Genomic DNA, 22117 nt, shown 5'->3' on the forward strand with positions numbered 1-22117 from the left:
GGACATGTTACAAATGATGGATGGGCACCGAATTCAGTGTTGAGACTGGATGAGCAAAAGTAGGATGGTCAAGAAAGAACCAGAGCCAACTCAGCATTTAGGAACCAGCTGGCGCTAAATTTTCCTGAACAGTTTTGATCTGATCAGCTCAAAGCACCACGGAATGGTTCATTGGTGCAAGGAAAATGACTGCAGGACTGTGCTTAAATTTAGGAGAAACAACCTGAAGACCATAGTCATTCATTGAAATGAGATCTGTTTCACGGCGAAGAGAAAGTGCATATATGCAGAATGAAGTGGAAATCTGAAAAATCTATTCCATATAATTCAAACAGAAAACTATTATACAGTAGCATCTAACTCATGAGTTGTTGGGAAATTAAACGAGACAGTGCTCATACATTATTTAGCTAGTGCCTAGCAAACAACAACTGCTCAAAGAACAATAAACAACAATATTTTTTTAGTGAGAAAGGATTATAGGGGTGTGTGTGTGACTGTGAGTGCATGCATGCACCAATGCACGTGTCTGTGTATGTGCGTTGCCCTCTTTGAATCATCTGCTTGACTAACTCAATTATCTTTGTCTTGTAGACACACTCCAATTCACTCTATATCTGTAAATGAAGACCAAACCCACTTTGAACTGGAATGTCACGTATCGCTTTCTTCTCAGTGAACACAGACATCTCATTAAATCTTCTGCTGATCACGAAATGTGACTAACGAGCATTATTAGACTAGAGTTGCTGTTCATGAAACTGAGTCCCAGAGCGGTTAAGTGATTAGCCCAAGTCGAACAGCTATTGAATGGCTGGGCAATGATGGGGAATGGAGTCTTTTCATTCTCAGTTCAGAGTGTTGTGCATTATCTCTCCTTTATATTAGGACCAGAATTCTTCTACTTCTCCCACCTCCTTTTCCCCCCCTCTTCTCTTTTCCTTATTTTTTTTTTTTCTATTTCTCACTCGAATTCAAATCAATAACTACTTCTAAAATTTCTTGTGTGTGTCCACTCTTGATCAGTGGACCATGAATAAGGCTTGGACCATATCAATGGCAAATGCTGGCAATTTCCTACTCCCTACATTTCCTGTTGACGGATTTTCTTCAAATCACCACTGCTCCCTTGCATAACACAGGGGAGGATAACTCTGTCTGACTCCAGGGATAAATCCAGAATACCGAGAGCACTCATTGCCTTGTCAGGAATGTGCTTGGTGGGGATCATGTGATCCTCCTTTGGATAATAAGGGGATGTCTTCTCAAGCTTTCTGGGAAAGGTTTCTTGGCCAAGAAGAAGTTCAGTTTCTTCTATTGGGTGTTGGAGTATCTGGATGGGAAGCTAAAATTGCAGCTGCCTTTTTCCCAGAGGGAAGATAGTGTCTGGCATTCCAGGGCTGGAAACTCCAGGCTTCCTGCTATGTAAAACAATTTCCCATTTGAGTTAGGATTTTCTCTAACTACTTGCATGAGGGATCTTACATGAAAAAGTGCCCTAAGGAATCTCTGAAGTTCTTGTTATCGTGGTACAGTCTGTGGTTACTAGCACACCCTGTGGGTTCAAACTCAAAATGGTACATTGTTTCCGCCCCCTTGCTGGCTGTGCAATGCTGGGCAATTACTTAATTTCTCTGTGTTTGGGGTGTCTCCTTTCTCCTTCCCTGCTTTGTTTTCCTGACAGCACACATCACCCTCCGACATACTATGCATTTTACTGTATATTCATCTATATTTATTGTCTGTCTTTCCCTTCTTTGATATAAGCTCCATGAAGGCAGGGATTTTTTTTTTTTTTTTTTTTTTTTTTGCGGTACACAGGCCTCTCACTGTTGTGGCCTCTCCCGTTACGGAGCACAGGCTCTGCACGCGCAGGCTCAGCAGCCATGGCTCACGGGCCCAACCGCTCCGCGGCATGTGGGATCTTCCCGGACCGGGGCACGAACCCGTGTCCCCTGCATCGGCAGGCGGACTCTCAACCACTGCGCCACCAGGGAAGCCCGAAGGCAGGGATTTTTATCTATTTGTTTGCTTCTGAATTCACAGAGTCTGGCATGTTGTAGAGGATTAATAAATAGTTTCCTTAATAAATAAACTAATTAATGAATGAATTAACAAGACGAGTGACAGTTATGTCATAGAATTGTTGTGGTGATAAATTTAGATAACATACATAAATATTTCTAAACTGCCTGGCATATTATTATTCTAATGAATAAAGACAACCACTTCTCTTAAGTATTGGCATGATATCTGTAACTAGTTCTGAAATAAATATTTATTGAAAGTCATCTGTCACCTCAGCTATCCTCCAGAGATAATAAATGTTAGTTGTTTTAAGCTGCTAAGTTTAGGGGCAATTAGTTATGTAGAACTAGGTAACTAATATACTTTCTGTACCCCCTACTTTCCCACCTTTTCTCTATGCACTGTGCTCTCTCTCATCATCCTTAGTTTTCCTTTACCCAAATTTTTATTTTCATTCAACAAACATTTATACATGCCAGCTACATGCAGGCATGGTGTTAGATATTGGCAGAACTGTCAGGATCCATAAGATTTAAGTCATGTCAAACACCACATGGTTCAGGATGCTTCTCTGGACTTTTGTGAGGTGCACTGGACTCTTGGATTCCCTCGGCACTCCCAGTATGAATTCTGCAGCTTGGCATTAAGTTTAAAGTTTTTCTTATCGCATGCTGTTTCAACAATCAGGAATAGAAGTCCAAGCTTCTAATATCCATGTATTCCTTCAAATAGTGTGGAGTTTCCAAATTCACGTGGGTTGTATCTCCACATGACTCTGTGTGGCTATCTCCTAACTCATATTTCTCTTGCAACAATTTCATATACCAGTAATTACATGTTTTTCAATGTTTACTTTGTACTTACAGTCTCACCTGTGTTAACTCATTTAACACATTATGACCCACTGTGGAAGATCGTATGATTATAACCCTTGGAAAGAAGGCAAAACAGAAACTTAAATAACCAGTGAAGGAATAGGTAGAACCAGAAACTGAACCCAAATAGTCAGATAGCAGTTTGTATGCCAACCTTTCCTCCATATTGTCACGTGCCCTCACACTCCCTGTGACAGAGATCATTAGACAGTGAAAGAGAAGCAGCCTAGGAACGTGGAAATTGGGAGTTTAATTCTGGCTTCTTCCTCTAGTACTTGAGTGAGTTTGGCCAATCACTTAATTGACTGAGTCTCAGTTACCTCATTTTTTAAATAGGAAAATGTCTAACCTTGTGTATTTCCTGGGATTGCTTTGAGAATCAACACAGGATAGTGCATGTGAAAAGACTTTGGAAACTACAATTCATGACATGAGAGTGAACTCTTCATTCACACCATCAAAATCAAGGATAAGTCTTTCTACATGCTAGACACTGTTGCAAGAACTGGGGACACAAGGCTTAGAAATTACCTGCCCTAATGGAGCTTATCATCTGGTAGGGAGCGGGTAGATATGAATACATGAATAAAAAATAGATGTCATGGTGTTCGAAAGTTGTTTGTACTATATCAACAGTGATGTATCAATATCAATGACAACAAAAGATTTATGGGGATTCATTTTCTAGGTTAAAAAAAAAAAATAAGGCAACACATTCAAATGTCCTGAGGTGAGAATGTGTTAGTGTGTTTCTAGAATAACACTAACAATAACAATGTGGCTGAGTTATTGGAAGTAATACTAGAGTTCAAAGAAAAGATGGAATAAGACCCTGTAAGTCACTGTAAGGACTTTGCTTCATGGGCATCCATTGAAGTGATATGGTCTGACTCACCTTTTGGAAGGAATTTTCTGGATTCTGTGTCAAAAGATGATGGTATCTTGAGGTAGGGTGGGAGCAGTGCATAGGTGAGGAGTGGTCAGGTTCTAGGCATACTTTGAAGGTAGAGTGACCAGGATTTGCTGACAAATGAGGTGTGGAGTACACAAGAGAGGGCTCAAGGGTAGCACAGTTTGTATGCTAAGCTGTCCTCCATATTGTCATGTCACTGGGACTGAGCAGCTAACAGGATGGAGTCTGTACTACTCAAATATGAGTAAGATTTTGGGGAACAGGTCTGGTGGAGTTAAGATTGGGATATTGGTTTATTTGCTATGCCTGTGATGGAAGAAATTTTCACAATCTAAGGTATGGGGAAGTCATCCTGGATTATACTTCATTTGGCTTGAATTTTATGACAAATAGGACAGCTTGTTTTGTGGTCTATCAAACATGCATTGCACATCCTATTTAACCATTAAAGAAAAGAATGCATTTAAAAATCAAAATGGAGTAACTGTGGTTCAGGCATCCAAAATGGAGCCCAGTGGCCCTTCTGGATATGGTTTCAGACAATTTCCTGCATCACTGAGAACTTGAATTTCCTGAACTATATCAAACTCAAGGACACCACCAACCATTCTCAAAATGGTATTTTTGCTAGCAGCTGCCAGCTGCAACCTTACGGTATCAAGGTCTCCCCTTGTAACTATGCAACCATTTCTGTTCCCAGCCAGTCCTTGCTTAACAAGTACCCTTACTTCTTGCCAGCTCAAATTATAATTCTTAATAAATAATTTATGGAATTTTTCAGTTTTTGCCTTTATAAACCTCTCGCATTTTGTAGTCTGGAAAAACACAATTCAAGTGCTTCTTGAATCTGTGTCTCCTGGGATATAGTCCTCAGTCTGGCTCAGATAAAACTCTTTTCTATTCCCTTTATAGATCGTTTATTGATTATTTGCATCAACATCCGTTACATATCCAAGTCGAGATAACTTGTATTAAGTATAGCGATTTGCAGCTAGGAGAGACATCTCGGCTGAAGATGTATATTTAGAAGTCATTATCGTAAAACGGCATTTAAAGCCATGGACTGGATAAGATCACAGAAAGGGTGAGTTTAAACAGAGGAAAAAAAGGAGCCCTGGGACATCTAACGTTTAGAAAAGAGAAATAAAAAGATCCCAGGGAAAAAATTAAGTGTTAAGTGACGTAGGAACAAAAATAAAGGGTATGCATCTTAAAATTAAGTGAAGAAAACATGCTTCAACAATGAGGATGTGATAACTGAGTAAAATGTTGCTATTGAGTCAATTAAGATGAAAATTACAAATGGAATATTAGAGTTAGCAACAGAGGTTAAGGGAATCTTGAAGAGACTGGTGGTGTTTTCATTGTTATTAAACTTAGCAAGTGGAAAGAATGCTGAATTTGGATACATGGCACTTGGTTTCAAGTAAAAAAGAATAATAATAAAGGAAAGAGACAAAAACATGAATGCTTTCCTCATAGGGTGATTATGACGATCGAATGATACAATGAAGCTAAACGTACTCTGTAGAACATGAAGGGAAATACCAATGTCAATTCAAAAACATCAAGGTCATGGGGCATGTGTTTTCATTAAGTATATGTAACTATGTACTTTTATGTTCTCAAAGACCACTAAACCACACACACACACACACGCACACACACACACAGTGTACACAGATTCAGACTGAATACCTATCATGAAGCTCCAGAAGGTTTAAAAGTTAAGCCAGCCTGTTGCAGCTCTGGTGCTGCTGACATTACCAGACGGCATTAATTTAATTCCACTCAGTTATGCTTTTAAATTTGATTTGAGAAATGTGTCATAAAATGCTATTGAGAAGTGCAGTGCCGCATTCCTAAGCAGGCTGGGAGCCCGTGTCTGTGCTGGGAATCCTTGAGGGAAACAGATTGCATTCAGGTTGAGCCTCTGGACTTTAGGGAGTTTACTCTTTGCTGGGGTCTGGTGACAGAGGTTTGCTAATCCTGGATTGCTCACTGTTGAGAGGAGATCAGAAGCAAAGCATCAATCTCTAGGAAATAAGAAAAGGGCTTGCAAAGACTAAGTGAAAGCATACAAAAAATTATAATTTTAACAAGTGGGGTAGTTTATAATACTCTGCATATATACGTGAAACTGAGTTTATTTTAAGGCACTTTGGCTCTCTTATTATATTGGGTCATGAGTAGTGCTTTCTGATTTCTCATCTCTGGCCTCAGTTTCTGTGGACTTAAGCTGAAAGCAATAGACTAGATCAGTTGTCGTCAAAGAGAGACAAAGCTTCCTCAAAGTGTATGCACACTGATCCACTGGGGTGAGGAAAGAAAATTCTGGAACTTTTACTTTCATTTATTTCCAGTGCATCTTTTAAAACTTGTATGCTTTGTGTATCTTTTTGGAATGCACATAATATAAATAGCAAGTAAATAAATACATAAGTCTATCCTATGTGTATCCTCCCTCTCTACATATGTCTTTTTATTAGTTGATTGGCTAATTGATTGATTTGTATATTCTGATAGAGACATGTAATCAAAATAATCTAGAGAATACTTGCCTGACTGATCTTTCAGAGTTTTATAGCTGTATATTTTTAATGATTTTATGGTCCTGTAACGAGTTTTTCTAATCATTGTGATTATCTTAAAGTAGTGAAATGGCTATTTGCCTATTAAATTGACTGCTCAGCTTTTGGATTTTCTGGAGATTAAAAAAAAATCAACTCCTTTTATCTGGAATTTAGTGAAGGCTGTAAGCATAAGGGCTATCTTAGTTTCCACATGTCAAGAATATTTAAAGTGAAACCTTACATAAATTCCCTGAGTTGTGGCTGTTTGTCTCAGCTATAGTCCTAGCTCTGCCAGTTATTTGCTGCGGGAGCTTGGACTAGTCCCTCCCCCATCCTGTTCCTCATGCTCCAATCTGCGGACTGAAGTTTGGACTTCTCCCGATGTAGATCTCAGCTCGAAGCTGGCTTCCTCAGCTAGATCTTCTCTTTCCTCTCCCTCTAATGGAGGCTTCTTCCCCTGCCTACAGTAACTCTTACTTGTATGTATTATTTTACTTTCCTCATTGAACAATGACTGTCTAAAATAGTCTATTATTTTGTGCATGAGCTTATTGTCTGTCTTCTCTAACTAGAATGTGAGCTCCTTGGAAACAGCAGGGAGCAGAGGCAGATATACTAGGAAACAAATGAAGTTTAAGTTTCAGGCCCCCCGGGAGTTGCCTTAGCAAGGTGATCATGTGTTTGGGTTTTTTTTCTTCAGATTTTTCAAAAGGAAAACATTCCATTATATAACTGGTCAAGACCACCATCTCTTTTTACTTTGACTCTCCCCTCATTAAACATAACTTTGTGTCCAGCGGTGTGGGCCTTCTGGCACCCACATGAAGGGAATTTTAATTGGGTGTATAATGTGTGAAGTTCAGTGGGGTATGTTTTTGTGTAGTTTGTCATCTCTTCTGTGGCTACTTGAGTTACTGTTAGCAGGATTTCACAGATTAGTAAGGGGCGGAGCTAAGATTCAAATGGTCATTTGTCTGCTTCTAGTATTGGTGGTCTTGTGTGGCACTTCATTGTTTTTTTGTAAGTTTAGTAGTAAATCAACAGGTGCCTGTTTCCAAACTTTAGAAGTATGATGATATGTCTCCAGCCGCTTGCCAATACTTAATACTTTTTCCACACCTACCTTCCTGGCTGCAAGATATGTTTCTAGTCTCATTACCCATTGCTGTCCAGCTTGCTTACTGCACTCTGTCGGAATTAACTTCTTAATTCTGTTGGACCGTGCCTTCATCCATTTCTTTCATGGGTTAGAATTGCCTGTGGCCCAATCAAATTATTGTGTGTTCTCACTCAGTTCTCGCTGATTTGACATGAACTACAGTCATCAACAAAGTTAGCGTAAAAGTTGTAATATACCAATCCAATATGGACCTCGCTCATAAAGTGGTTAATGAGTATTATCAATGCAAACAGTATTTAAGATACATCACTGCGCAAGAAAACTTGAAATTCTCTGAAATTATAGTGCTCATATGTTAAAGAAATGTGATACTAGTTTTCCCAAAATGACATCAGTGCTAAATATTAACATACAAATTTCCAGTAATGAGTTGTGAAAATGAATGGACTTTTTCAAAGTGCCAATTAAGAAAAAAATAGGGCTTCCCTGGTGGCGCAGTGGTTGAGAGTGCGCCTGCCGATGCAGGGGACGCGGGTTCGTGCCCCGGTCCGGGAAGATCCCACATGCCGCGGAGTGGCTGGGCCCGTGAGCCATGGCTGCTGAGCCTGCGCGTCCGGAGCCTGTGTTCCGCAGGGGGAGAGGCCACAGCAGTGAGAGGCCCGCGTACCGCAAAAAGAAAAAAAAAAAAAAAAAGAAAAAAACAGCACTGGAGAAAAAGAAAACTGAATTAACTTTCTAATCTCTTTATAGAAAATAATATAAAAACAACATCATACGAAAATATCAAAAGTATACAGATAAAATGTAGACAATATTATAGAGATCTGGTATGCAGGTTAAAAAAAAATCATGTTGTTTTTCTGGCTTTTGTGAAATATATGGTAGCAACAGCATTGTCAGCAGATTAGCATTGTAATTTGTTATGACTTCTTTTCTAATTTTAACCAAAGATTTACTTTTGTGTCTAAGTTTTTACTAGTTATTTCTGTATTCTTTTCCTAAGAGGGGTCTCCAAATTTTATAAGCTACAGACCCACCAAGCATGGGTCTGCCCTGGCTGGAAACTTGTGTTTTTCCCTAAAGCCTCTGTTCCCAGCTTTTAAAATCAGGAGAGCATCAACAAATGTTTAGAAGAATCACAAGATGTTCTCTAAGAATCCCTTTTCAACTTGACTTGCTGTTTCTCTTGAGAACCATATGACAGAAACTCTGACCTTTATTTCTTAGAGGTCACTGAGAATTGCTCCAGGAAGATCTGCTCCTGGTGAGGATTATGGAACACTTTAAACAAGCACCCCAGTGCATTCATAGGCCCTGCTCTCTGATCCTCTGAAGTAGGCTCTGCAGACTCCACAGCCACGTCATGCATGCTTCTCCCGCCTGTTTGAGCTTCCTGGCTGAGGCATATTTAGGGCTTCCCTGTGGGTAGCATGTCCCAAAGGTCTTGGCTCTCAACAGAAAAGCAGGTTACATGCAGATTCCCTGTCATCATGCCACTGTCTCCTAACACTACACCCTGCCCTGAGTCTGGCTTGCCTCCTTTGCCCCATGAAACATAAATCACAAACTTCTTGTCCTGGGTTGGTGCTCTTGATATGCTATACTATATATTCTGCTCCAATATTTGTCAGTTCATTGGGGAGATCCATAAGGGCATATTATGGCATCCCTCTGTAGGAACAAAAATAACAAAAAGTAAAGCAAACCAAAATCTTTTATTTTCTTTTTCTCTTCATTCCTTGCTTGCAGAATAAAGTTCATACACCTAGCATAAAAATTAGTGTTCTTCCTTATCAGGCTTCAACTACCTGTCCTGCTGGATTTTAGGAAGATGTAATGCTGAGGATGGTACAGATATCTTGCCAATGTCTTGCCAGCATTATCATCATGTCAGGGACTGCTGGGCCCAAGAAATGTCCAGTCTACATTCATGTTAAGAACAACAGTCTTGTCTGATCATTCTCTAAGTTCCATGGAATGGAGATTTATATGTATTTCTTTCCTTTCCTCAGCATCCATGGTTATCTAAATATGTGTCATAATTTCCTTAGTGGCAAAAACAAAGTCGCCTTGACCTTTGTGTTAACTGCAGGGATTAGGAAAGGGCACTATACACAGTGGCTATTCACTGAGAGCCTATTAAATTGAATCTGTGTTCACATAGGTACAGTCCAATCTTAATCTGTCCAGACTTAGCCAAAAAATTTTTGTACCTAATACAGTGCCTGGCATACAGTAGAAGATATGGGAAAAGAGGGAATGGGTATCAATAATATATTAAGAAAAGTCATCATTATCTTCATCTTTGCCATTCAAGAATCTCCCAGTCAGTATTAGCATCATCATCACCAACATCATCATCACAATAATAAATCTATATTTTTTTGAGGCATGGACGGTGCTGAACAATATTAAGGGTGTTATCTAATCTTAAAATGGTAGGTTATCTTATTGTCCCCATTTTACAGTTGATGAACTGATATTTAAAGAGGGTAAGTAAATCACTCAAAATCATACAAGCAATAAGGAGCAGAGCCAGTATTTGAACCCAATTTTGACTGACTCTAGAGCTGGTATGCCTTATAGCTATGTTATTTCTTGCTTCTCATCTAATTAAGAAAGTCAGAGCAACATGTTTATTATCTGATTTGTATTTTCCTTCTCGTCTCAAAACATTCCCATCTTTGACTTTATGTGTACAACATATTGTCCCCGTCATACTATCTAAGAACTACTTGAGAATTCTTTGCAGCTTTTATTTCCTCTCTCTTTCTCTCCATCTCCATCCTTCTGACACCAGAGGAGTTACAACTTCCTTACAGTTTCCAGTCCCAACCAGAACAGAATAAGGCTGTTGGCTCTGCAGGCCAACGCACTAACCTTGGCATAATGAATGACCTGCAGCTTCGGAATGCCTCTGGAATGCCAAATAACAAGAGCTGCACGCCTCTGGAATGTGGAATGGCCCCAGCATTAGTCAGGTGATCCACAGCTGCAGGCTGCTGGAATGAGAAATAGATTGTGACTCCTAGAATACCAAGTACCTGCTCAAGGAGAAAGCAATGGCTGAGCCTTCCTGCTGAGGAAGAAAGAAAGGTAGTTATTGACTTTGCTGCCAGGAGATAACTATCTGTTAATACTAAAAACACCTGAGCCTGAGTCGGGGCAACCTCTTTGAACTGCCTGCTGGAAAATTTCTGACCCTCCACAAGTCAGAGAAGCAGATCTCTTCCCATAGCTCGAAATGTGCTCCCCTCATCTCATGCCTCCTATGCTTTGCCGAAGAGAAGAAACGGAAATCTTGTTTCCAAAATTCATTTCCCAGTGCATTAATTTGGACTTAGAAATCTTTTGAAATCCCTTTAGACAGCATCGGCGTCTACAGAGTTCTATTCGGAGAATGCAATTCCCTGGTGAGGTAGCCTGAACCCTTCCTGGAAGTTGCCTGCAAAGGAGAAAAGTTATAAGGATATTTGCATCCATGATGCTCAGTATCTGGGATTTTAATGAATCACTCTCTCCCTTTTTTCTTTATTGCTTTTTTCAGTGCCATTGCTCAGTGAATATTTCTTTTTTCCTCTTTCTTTTCCATTGCATTTCAATGCATTGGTTTTAAAAGGAGGGTTTACAAACTAAGTTTTAAAACTCCAGGGCACTACATCTCCAAAATCTATTAGACCGTAGGAAGGTAAGAGGCCAAACCCACTGAAAGTTTCCCTCCTGGTGTCTGTGGAACTCGCAGGCTGGTCTACAATACCCCTAAGCCAAAACAATATGCCCAGCAGCCTTACCCTCCCCCCACCTGCCTAATGCAAGCAGATAAACTTAGCATTAAAATCCCCACACTTTGGCAAATGAGTACCCAGGAGGCTGTTGACTCAATCAGGGCTTGTTTTACTTACGCTGTAGTACTGAGAAAAGGCCGTAAACTCCAGCCTGACAGATCCATAATGCTCATTTCAATATGCTTTCCCTGTGTGCGGGCTTGCTGATGAACTTTCATGTTCCATCAACTAAATATAACAAACATATTAACGACGTGTGGTAAATTGCCATTGCATATACTGGGTCCTGATGACGGAAATAGTTGTGGGTAAATGAGATTGGCTGGCTGCCTGATACCACTTTGGGGGTACAAGATGATGTACTGTCCTGGGGGATGTCGGCAGAGGAGGAGGGGGCAGTCAGCTATAGAGGGACACAGATGCCCTTACCCAGGGTAGATGGGCCATTGGAAACCTAAGGCAACAGCATGTCAGAGACAGAAAAGACTATAGACAGTGTCTCGTTAAACTCATCATCTGATTTTTTTTTTTTTTTTTTTTTTTTTTTTTTTTGCGGTACGCGGGCCTCTCACTGCTGTGGCCTCTCCCGTTGCGGAGCACAGGCTCCGGATGCATAGGCTCAGCGGCCATGGCTCACGGGCCCAGCCCCTCCGCGGCATGTGGGATCCTCCCGGACCAGGGCACAAACCCGCGTCCCCTGCATCGGCAGGCGGACTCTCAACCACTGCACCACCAGGGAGGCCCTCGTCATCTGATTTTGATTAAAATCAAGACCCAAAGATGTGATGCAAAGAGAAGCCCAAAGATGCACAGCTAGTATGAGATTCCTGAATCACAGTCCAGTGGATTTGATTGGTACCTGAAGCTGTCTTAAAAGAGTGGTTAGGGCTTCCCTGGTGGCGCAGTGGTTGAGAGTCCGCCTGCCGATGCAGGGGACACGGGTTCGTGCCCCGGTCCGGGAAGATCCCACATGCCGCGGAGCGGCTGGGCCCGTGAGCCATGGCCGCTGAGCCTGCGCGTCCGGAGCCTGTGCTCTGCAATGGGAGAGGCCACAGCAGTGAGAGGCCCGCATACTAAAAAAAAAAAAAAAAAAAAAAAAAAAAAAAAAGAGTGGTTGGATGGAAAGAATGTAAGAAATGTCCCTGTGACTTTAGTTGGCCCTGCATCCCTGCACTCATCAGGAGTTAGACACACTGCTTGACTTGGCTTTCTCTTACTCTGCAGTGCTTGACCTTTCTTTTGGGTGCATTAAGGGACAATAAGGGGTGATTTAGGTGAGTATGAGGTAGTTTTTCTCTACTGCAACCCCATAAGGGCAAGTATAGTTTCCCTGTCATTAATTTCTAATAACTCGTAATATTCTGACTCCAATTCCAAAGTGTGGATTTTTCCCTCTATGTCACCAAGCAATTCTCCAACATCAGCTGGGTGTCCTACAATTTAATTCTATTCTGACACTATCTACTTGGAGATAGCATCAGATTCCATAGAGTAAGGGCTAAGCTCCACAAGACTGCCCTCCATATCATATGTCAATTGCAAATCCAGGTTGTTATGTGTGCTTCTGACCCACTGGTCACTTATTTCAGTATAATTTTAAGGTTTCAGGTTACCAAAAACATTCTGTAATCTATTTTTTTAAATAAATTTATTTATTTTATTTATTTATTTTTGGCTGCATTGGGTCTTCGCTGCTGCGTGTGGGCTTTCTCTAGTTGCGGCGAGCAGGGACTACTCTTTGTTGAAGTGCGCGGGCTTCTTATTGCAGTGGCTTCTCTTGCTGTGGAGCACGGGCTCTAGGTGCGCGGGCTTCAGTAGTTGTGGGTCGCGGGCTCTAGAGCGCAGGGTCAGTAGTGGTGACGCATGGGCTTACTTGTTCCGCGGCATGTGGGATCTTCCTGGACAAGAGCTCAAACCCGTGTCCCCTGCACTGGCAGGTGGATTCCCAACCACTGTGCCACCAGCGAAGCCCTGTAATCTATTTTTAAGTAGACATAACATATAGCATAATTATTGCTGAAAAGTTTATTTATAAACTTTTATCTTACATCTATTTAATTCACTTGTTCTTAACAATTATGTTTCAATTAGTCATGAACATTTTACAAGACATTAAACAACTAACCATCATCTTAAGTTACAAATTCTGTAACAGAGATAACATGAGCTTATTTGACTTTTAGTAAACCTAGGTAAAATAAAAGTAGTATATTTGATGCTGATAACTCTAGAGACATACCCGTTTTAATTAAACCAACAAACTTAAACTAGCTTTTGTTTACCAAAGATTGTGCTAGATCATGTGAACTTGAAAAACATTTGGGTTAGTTTTTATATTTCCGGCACTATACTTGATTTATATAATGCTTGTTTGTCTTTAAGCCAATTAAATAGAGCTCTTTACAAATTAATTTTGGCAATACCATGTAGAGGTAGAAAAAAATCACATTTATAATGTACATACATAGATATATATAAACATACAAACAGATGTCGACAGAGATCCTATAACTTTTGTTATAAAATTTTAGCCACGAGACAGGTACAATAAAGCAAAACTCAGTAGTTTATAAAAGAACAGTTGGATCCAAATTGTGTTTCTGGCAGGTGGAATATAAGCTTAGCTGGAAACTTTCAAGATCTTTCACAGGCCTAGTTTTCAAAATAGCCTTTCCTTTTCATTTTTATTTTTGCTGTTACTGATAAGAATTACGTTGGTTCCTGGAGAAGACCAGGTAGGATACTTACACCTTTAACGGCACCTAGAAAGAATGCAAGTGTTAACAAGAAGGACTTTTGTTCCCTAAGTCCAGATCTTTCACAATATCTGCAAGCCTTTTGAGATGAACAGGGGAGGTTTGGGGATTGGTAGAAAGGATAGGTGGACTTTGAATTGTTTCCGGAGCCACATCTCTGTTCTTGTAAAAACTTGATTTTCAAGACAAAGACAGTTGTTTTCAATTCCACAAGGAATTGGGTTTGCAACCAGAATATCAACATGCTGGCACATCCGACCAACTATATTATCTCCAATTTGCTTCTTTTATCAGGAAGGAGATCTTCAACTAAGATGGAAATCAAAAGATCCTTATGTTCTAGATTTAGAGCTATGCACCTTTGGAATGATTTAGTAAATCCTTTCACAAAGGCTTCAGAATGTTCTTTCCCTCTGCGTACAGAGTTTCATTCTGGCTTAGGAGAGAAGGCCTGCAAAAAAAATTACTATTAGGCTCTGAATATCAGCTTTCAATTTGTCCAACTTATGACCCTAGAGCTACTTTTAAAAAAAGAAGAAAAATCCTTTTAAATATCTTGTCACGTTTCAGCTGGGACAAACAGTAAATATTCCTGGCAGGATGCAACAACCCCATGGACACAAAAGGCATCCACAGAGATGGTATACAAAAGATACCACCCTCCCAAGATCCAGAGCTGCTCTGAAAGATAACCAAAAGAAAAACAGGCATAGATAATTCCCTGAGAGGTGGCAGTAGTTGGTAGGACCCTAGCCACTAATGGAGAGCAACCCACATTTCTGTCCGGCCAAATTTTAGGGTCCCCTCCAATCTGACAATTGCCAAGTCAAGTTCTCAGGACACAAAACGAGACAAATAAGGAGGCAATAGCCATCATTGGGAGAGAAAGGAGAGACAGCCAGTGGGTGCGTGAAAGCAGGTTCACAAGTCACAATTCAGAGATCTAATTCCTACCATATTTCCCCTGCCATTTTAAACTTGGAAAGGAAGGGACAGCATGAAACTACTTCTTCTCTCAACCAGGCACCACAGATAGAGATCTGGGAGAGCTGACAGGTAGGAATTCTCACCCTTTGCCGGCTTCTGCCAGTTTTCCCAGGATGTCGTCTGCAGGCTCTGGAGTGAGTGGGGTGTCCCAGTGGGTCTCATCCTGGTCACCAGAAACCGTAGAGGAGGTAACATAATTTTTCTTCTACCCTCTATGGGGAGTGCCTGGCTGAGACCCCTTTTCCTCTAGGGCACCTTGTAAGCGGATAAGCTTGTCTAGGATGCTTAAAATTTTTTTCACTGTGGTCACTGAAATTCAAGATTATCTTTGGTAAAGTTAACCTACTTGTTCAGCCTTAAAACAAAATTTTAATCACCGAGACCTCACACTGGACCCATCCAGCTTAAATCAGACTCCATCTGAACCCAGACCCAGTGCAGTTTTCAGTCCCAGATCCGACCCCTGACCCAGTCCCACCCCAAACACGGTCCAGTTTTTAAGTCGGAACCACTCCAACTTCGCACCCGGTCCGTTTTTTAGGTCGGACCCAGTCTGGCTGGTTTCCGGCCTCAGTCCCGGAAACGCAACACTCCAAGAAAGGCGGAAAGCTCGTGAGGGAAAAGCTGTGGCCCTGGGGTCCGGACCCGAGAGGAGCTAACCTACCACGTCCAGAGGCAGCGGGGAAGCAGCCGGGAAGCCGGGAGTTCCAGGAGCCCAGAGGTATCTGTGCTTTGTTGCTTGTTGCTTCCGGGAGCTGTTGGGACCTCCTTTGGTTCCCTCTTCTGTCACCAGAAGTGTTTAAAGGAAAACTAACGCGTATTTAAATTCTTAAGAGTTTATTTGCTCAAAAATCAATTCGAATCAGGCAGCGTCCAATCTAACAGATGGAAAGGAGCTCCTAGGAGCTGTACAGAACGAAAGTATTTTATAGACAGAAATGAGGGGGGATGAAGTTATACTAGGCAAAAAAGCGGGTTGGTCGTTGCAAAGTTAGTTTCCTTTGGTGGATGGCAGGGGTCTCTCAGGGAGATGACCTCACTGGTGCTGATAAGGTGATTCCTGACTGGTTTAAGATTCCGCTTCTGGGGGAGCTGAAGCTGTAACTAAATTAAGTCTCGGTTTGGTGACGTGCGGCCTGGCATAAACGACTCCATTTGGGGCCTGTTGTCTTGATTTTAACCCTTCCTTCTTGCTTCCTTCCCCCTCTCCTTTCTTCATCAACTTTTGCTTAGCATCAGGCACTCAAGAGCGTAACAAAGCAGATGTGATTCCTAACCTTTTGTGCAATACACTCAATTAATTGTAACTCAGTGTGTCATATCCAGTGATGGAAAAGTAAAGTTTGATATGGGAGCCCAGCAGAAAGGCACATAGCATAGCCAGGTGGAGGGGAGATCAGAGAGAGTTCCTGAGGGGGTGACTTCTAAGCTGAAACTGGAAGCATTGACAAGAGCAAACCAGACTGGAGGTGAGAGTGGCGCTGGGGGAAATTCCAAGAAGGAAGGGCTAGAGATGAAATAGAAATTCAGTGTGGGGTACATCAGTTGTGTGCTGTGAAATAAATTAAGATAAACCAGCTCAGAGGGTAGAAGGGAGCTATAAGATGAAACCATATAATGGGTTCGAAATTTATTCTAAGGGCAAAGGCAATTGAAAGTCATTGAAGGGAGTGACATGGCTGATTTTGTCTTTGGGGAAGAAATTATATGGCTGCAGCAAATACAAGGGCCACTGATAATCACTATTTTATTGATCTCATTATGTTTTTAAAATAAATAAATAAATCTATAAATAAGTCAAACAGTGGGAAATGAAATTGCTTCAAGTATACTTTTTAAGAGTAAGTCTCAAAACCCAAAATGAATCATCTCAGTGACAACATAAGGAGAGTTGCCGACGTCTAGTGTAACAGAAGAAGATAGATTTCGATGGAAATTCAAAGCTTTGCAAGTAGTAGTTGCACAGTGTATATTTGGGATTATTAATATTCACTTTACACCAACTCAGCATCCTGTAAGTGTAGAACTTAGAGCTAGCCCCAATCTCTTACTTCATAAAGCTTTTATCCTGTAGGAAAGAAATCATTGGTAGCAACTGGAGAAAAAGAAGTATAAGTGATATAGAATTTCTGCACAGCCAAAATGGCTTAGAAATCTACAGAGACAAAGAGTACCCCGTTAATGTCTAAATTGTGAGTAATGTCAATCTTTTAAATAGCCAGAAAGGTTTGGATGGATGTGAAATCTCAGGACAAAATGAAAGAATTGGATCATTAACTGAGCTAGAAAGTATCCACTACACACTTAAGTACCAAGAAGGAGTGATCTATGATGCAATTCATTTAGAAGTAAGCATTTTATAAATGTTACAATTCTTCCAAAGTTTATCACTAGGCTGGCTAGCTTCATTGGATGGTATCAGTTCAGGTTTGAGCTTAGCTATAACATATGAACAAGGCTAATTAAAGAGTTGTAGAATTTGCATTGGATCAGAGGTGGGTAAAAAGGCACATATGTAGCTGTTAAGGGATGAGACTGCAATGTCATAATAGGTGAGAGAGGATTTCTAGACAGAACTCATAGAAAGTCAGTTAGAAGCATATTTTATGGTTATGGGTTCACTGATCTATTTATCAATTATCAACTCAGCCATTAAAAGTCAATTAAATTTACTGACTGCCTACTATGTACCGGATACATAATTTTGGGCATGAAGATAAACAGTGTTCCTGCTTTCATGGAATTTTCAGCCTATTGAGGGAGACAAATGATAAAAGAATAAATAATAAAATTACACACAGATGCAGAAAACAAACTTATGGTTACCAGGAGAGAATGGGGGGGATAAATTGGGAGACTGGGATTGACATATACATACTACTGTGTATAAAATAGATAACTAATAAGGACCTACGGTATAGCACAGGAAACTCTACTCAATACTCTGTAATGACCTATATGGGAAAAGAATCTAAAAAAAGAGTGGACATATGTATATGTATAACTGATTCACTTTGCTATACACCAGAAAGTAACACAACATTGTAAGTCAGCCATACTCCAATAAAAATTATTTTAAAAATAATAAAAATTCACAGGGAGATCAGCTGGGTGCTTTGTGACCACCTAGAGGGGTGGGTTAGGGAGGGTGGGAGAGAAACGCAAGAGGGAGGAGATATGGGGATATATGTATATGTATAACTAATTCTCTTTGTTATAAAGCAGAAACTAACACACCATTGTAAAGCAATTATACTCCAATAAAGATGTTAAAAAATAATAATAAAAATAAAATTACATGCAGTGCAAGGAAGAAATTAAAATAGGATAATAGGATGAAGATGGAAAATGCAAGGAAGAGATATATGGCATCCATGAGAAAGCACCACTCATATCTCCAGATGTGTGTCATTGCTACCTCTAACATCCATCACTGCATTTGCACTGAGGCCATGCTTCCCTGAGCCTACTCCCAGTCACTGACTGAACTTGGCAAGGATGCTAAGAATTGGGAGATGTTTGAATCCTCTAACACACAACTTTGGCCCAAGGACTCCCCTATGGCCATTCCAAACTTCCTTTGGGATTCAGCACCTTAAGAGGCTTTTACCCAACCTTCTTTCCTTCCCTCTCTCCTTCATTCAGAGTCAGAACTGCGTTCCTGTGATAGCTCTTCCAGCTTTTCCTGGGAGGGTGCTTCCCCATTTTTTCTCACAAGCATATCCCTTGATAACTTTCTTGCATGTTTAATTCTGTCTTGGCATCTGCTTATTCGAGGGCTCAGTCTAACAGTCCTTTAGTTAAAGTGCAGAGCAAGATCTCTAAGAGGAATTAGTATTAAAAAGAAAAAAACCTAAATGATGATAAGGATGTTGTATAAAGTTCTAGGAGGAAAAGATTCCAAGCAGAGGGGAGAGTTAGTGCAAATGCCTTGAGAAAACATACTCAAGTTACAGAAAGGAGGCCAGTGTGACTGTAGCATAGTGGGAGTTGGGGAAGGTGTTACCAGCTCAAAGTAGTTCTAGGAAGTATATATGAGCGGAAGGTTGCAGCATCTTCTGCTATCTGAAAGCAACCTCTTGGCGCTCCTGATGGCAGCTGGAGGGAGTCCTAGGGTATTTTGCATTTATTGTTTCTCCTCTGATTATCCTCATCTCTCTGTACATAAATTGTAGAGCAGAGTCCCACCTCTGGGGTTGCAGTTCTGGGGCTATGACCTGAGCGTAGTTGTCCCTCTCCATCTACCACAGTCTCATTTAATCAGCCTTTGATTAATACCAGAGATTGGGGGCTGGCACAGTCATAAGATGAAGCTGTAATTTCAGGACTGACTCCATGTACATCACAAGGTAGACAAATAAGCAGAGGATCTGCTTCCTCCTCTCCGTGTTCTGGACTTTAACTGATTGAGCATCAAAGGCAAATGCTGAAGGATCAGGCAGGGAAATGAAGTGTAATGGGGTGTGTGTCTGCAAATCTATATTTGCATATACTCATGTCTTTATATTTTTGCAGTAGGAGGACATCCTCCACTTATTATATTCAAGACTTGGTTTCCTCTTCTGTAAAACAAAGCAGTAATAATGCCAGACACACTTGTCTCATAACAAAGTTGTTGGGGCATCTGATGGAGCCTAAATAAGAGATTAAATTGCAAATGCTTATCATTTTCTTTTCCCTAACTCCAAAAGAAAAATATCTTTCTCTATTCATTTTACTTAACATATTTCAACCCCTAAGGTGAATTTTGTCTTCATCAGCCCACTTTATGATATTAATCCTTGTATTGCTCCTGGTATTATTTCCTGGTATTATGACGAATTTGGGTAGGAGTGAGCTAAAATTTACACAAGATAGGGGTAAAATAATGGAAGAAAACGGGGTAAGAAAGATAAGACCTATACATCCTGGAAGAAAGAACATTCTTTGATCTTCTTTGAGGTCCTCCAGTAAATCTTTTAAATTGTATAATTATCTATTATTGCTGCACTATATATATTTCTTTGAATGTAATTCTATGTCAAGATCGTATCATGTAAATTCAAGTTTTATGAGTTACAAATAAAATTATAAAACAGATGGGAAATTATTTGAGTGTTACAAGAATGAGAGCCATTGCTATCTTGGGAGCTAGTATGTTTGATAGTAAATTTTAGACTTCAGATCAAATAACAAGTTCAACTCCTAGTCCTTCTACTTAATAGTTTTGGAGACTTGGCCACTATGAGGGGTTTCCATGAGGACTTGTAATCACCAGTTTTCTCACAAAAGAGCAAATAATATAAAAATAGCTTATTTCCCAAGTTTGTGATGAAGATCATAACTTAATACGTGTTGCTTTGAAACTATAACTCATTGTGCTGATGTGAGCTTTATGTATAGATGCATACATAAAACCCTTGAAATATTATTACTCTTGACACGTTCCTTAGAGTTAAATGATGTTTTGCATTTTTCAGTGCTATTTTTATTTCCTTATATTCTATATTCGAAACTATATATGATGTTGATAATAAATGGTCAGCATTTATATAAACACACACCACACATGTCTCTAGCTACACGTCTGAGATCTCTTATTTTGTAGTTAGGAGGGGAGAAAGAAAAATTCAAGTGAAAAGGAGCTGATGAGATCCATGGAAAAAAAATTAAAAACTTGGAACTTGATGGAAATATGGGTGTCCCCCAGAATTTTTGCTACCCTGAGCACAAAGCATTAATGTTTTGGATACCAGGTGCTAGAAATATTTGTGCCCCACCCCCAAATGCATTTGTTGAAATCCTAATGTCCAGTGAGATGGTATTAGGAGATGGGGCCTTTGGGAAGTGTTTAAGTCATGAAAGCGGAGCCCTTGCGAATGAAATTAGTGCTCTTATAAAAGAGACTCCACGGAGCTCTCTAGCCCCTTCCGCTGTGTGAGGATACAGCGAGAATTCTGTGACCCTAAAGAGGGCACCCTCAAGTTGAACTTCCAGCCTCCAGATCTACAAAAAAAAATCTGTTATTTATAAGCCACCCGGTCTGTGGTATTTTATTATAACTGCCTGAACAGACTAAGACAGCAAAAGAAGCCAAAATTTGTTGCAGAACTTGAGAAGAAAGGCTCTCTCCTCCCATCCCTGTCTTTCAGTATCCGTTCTCCAGTCATTGTCATATAGAACCAACCTTCTCTCAGCAGCACAAGGATTGGTAGGTTTGGGAGCACGTGGAGACACTACCCTTGGCAAGAACATCTGCACTCCATTGGTGGAAAATAGCAGCAGAAAGGAGGGCTTCTTCTAGTGCAGGTAAAGGTAGAGGCAACTTGAGAGTCTGAGCAGGAAAGAAAAACCATGGAAGGTAACACACGGGGGTGAGTGCATCTCCTGCACTTCTCTGTGTGCACATGTGAGGCACCGCTTTGAGGACCCATTTTGAGAGTGAGGTTTTAATACTAATGCTACTTGGGTGATACTTATTAGTTCCACAGAATTCCGGGCTACACTTCAGTATAATGCATGTGAGAAGAGATGAACATGAGAGAGAGAAAGAGATAGAGGGGGGAGGAGAAGAGAGAAAGAGAAGAAACTATGGAAATTCAAAGGAGGGACTTCTCTGATGGCACAGTGGTTAAGAATCTGCCTGCTAATGCAGGGGACACGAGTTTGATCCCTGGTCCGGGAAGAACCCACGTACTACGGAGCAACTAAGCCCGTGAGCCACAACTACTGAGCCTGCGCTCAAGAGCCTGCAAGCCACAACTACTGAAGCCTGTGCGCCTAGAGCCCGTGCTCCACAACAAGAGAAGCCACTGCAATGAGAAGCCCGCACACAGCAACAAAGAGTAGCCCCTGCTCGCTGCAACTAGAGAAAGCCCGTGCGCAGCAACGAAGACCCAATGCAGCCAAAATAAAAAAAAAAAGAGATTTGATCCCTGGTAGGGGAGCTAAGATCCCACGTGCCTCGCAGCCAAAAAATCAAAACGTAAAACAGAAGCAATATTGTAACGAATGCAATAAAGACTTTAAAAAATGATCCACATCAAAAAAATCTTAAAAAAAAAATTCAAAGGAATAAGAAATTAAAGGGCCATGACAATA

At 40.6% G+C, this 22117-nt stretch overlaps 1 long non-coding RNA gene across 8 annotated transcripts in view; it reads left to right on the plus strand.

Annotated features, from left to right (window-relative positions):
• LOC307189277 overlaps positions 1-22117 on the plus strand; it is a 925047-nt gene that overhangs the window by 562717 nt on the left and 340213 nt on the right. For all 8 annotated transcript variants that reach the window (XR_013829131.1, XR_013829132.1, XR_013829133.1 and 5 more), the window contains one exon: positions 15579-15758. This is a non-coding gene — a long non-coding RNA (uncharacterized lncRNA). The remainder of the gene's footprint in view (positions 1-15578; positions 15759-22117) is intronic.

This window comes from Stenella coeruleoalba, assembly GCF_951394435.1.
Source record: "Stenella coeruleoalba genome assembly, chromosome: 7".
NCBI classification, from domain to species: Eukaryota; Metazoa; Chordata; class Mammalia; order Artiodactyla; family Delphinidae; genus Stenella; species Stenella coeruleoalba.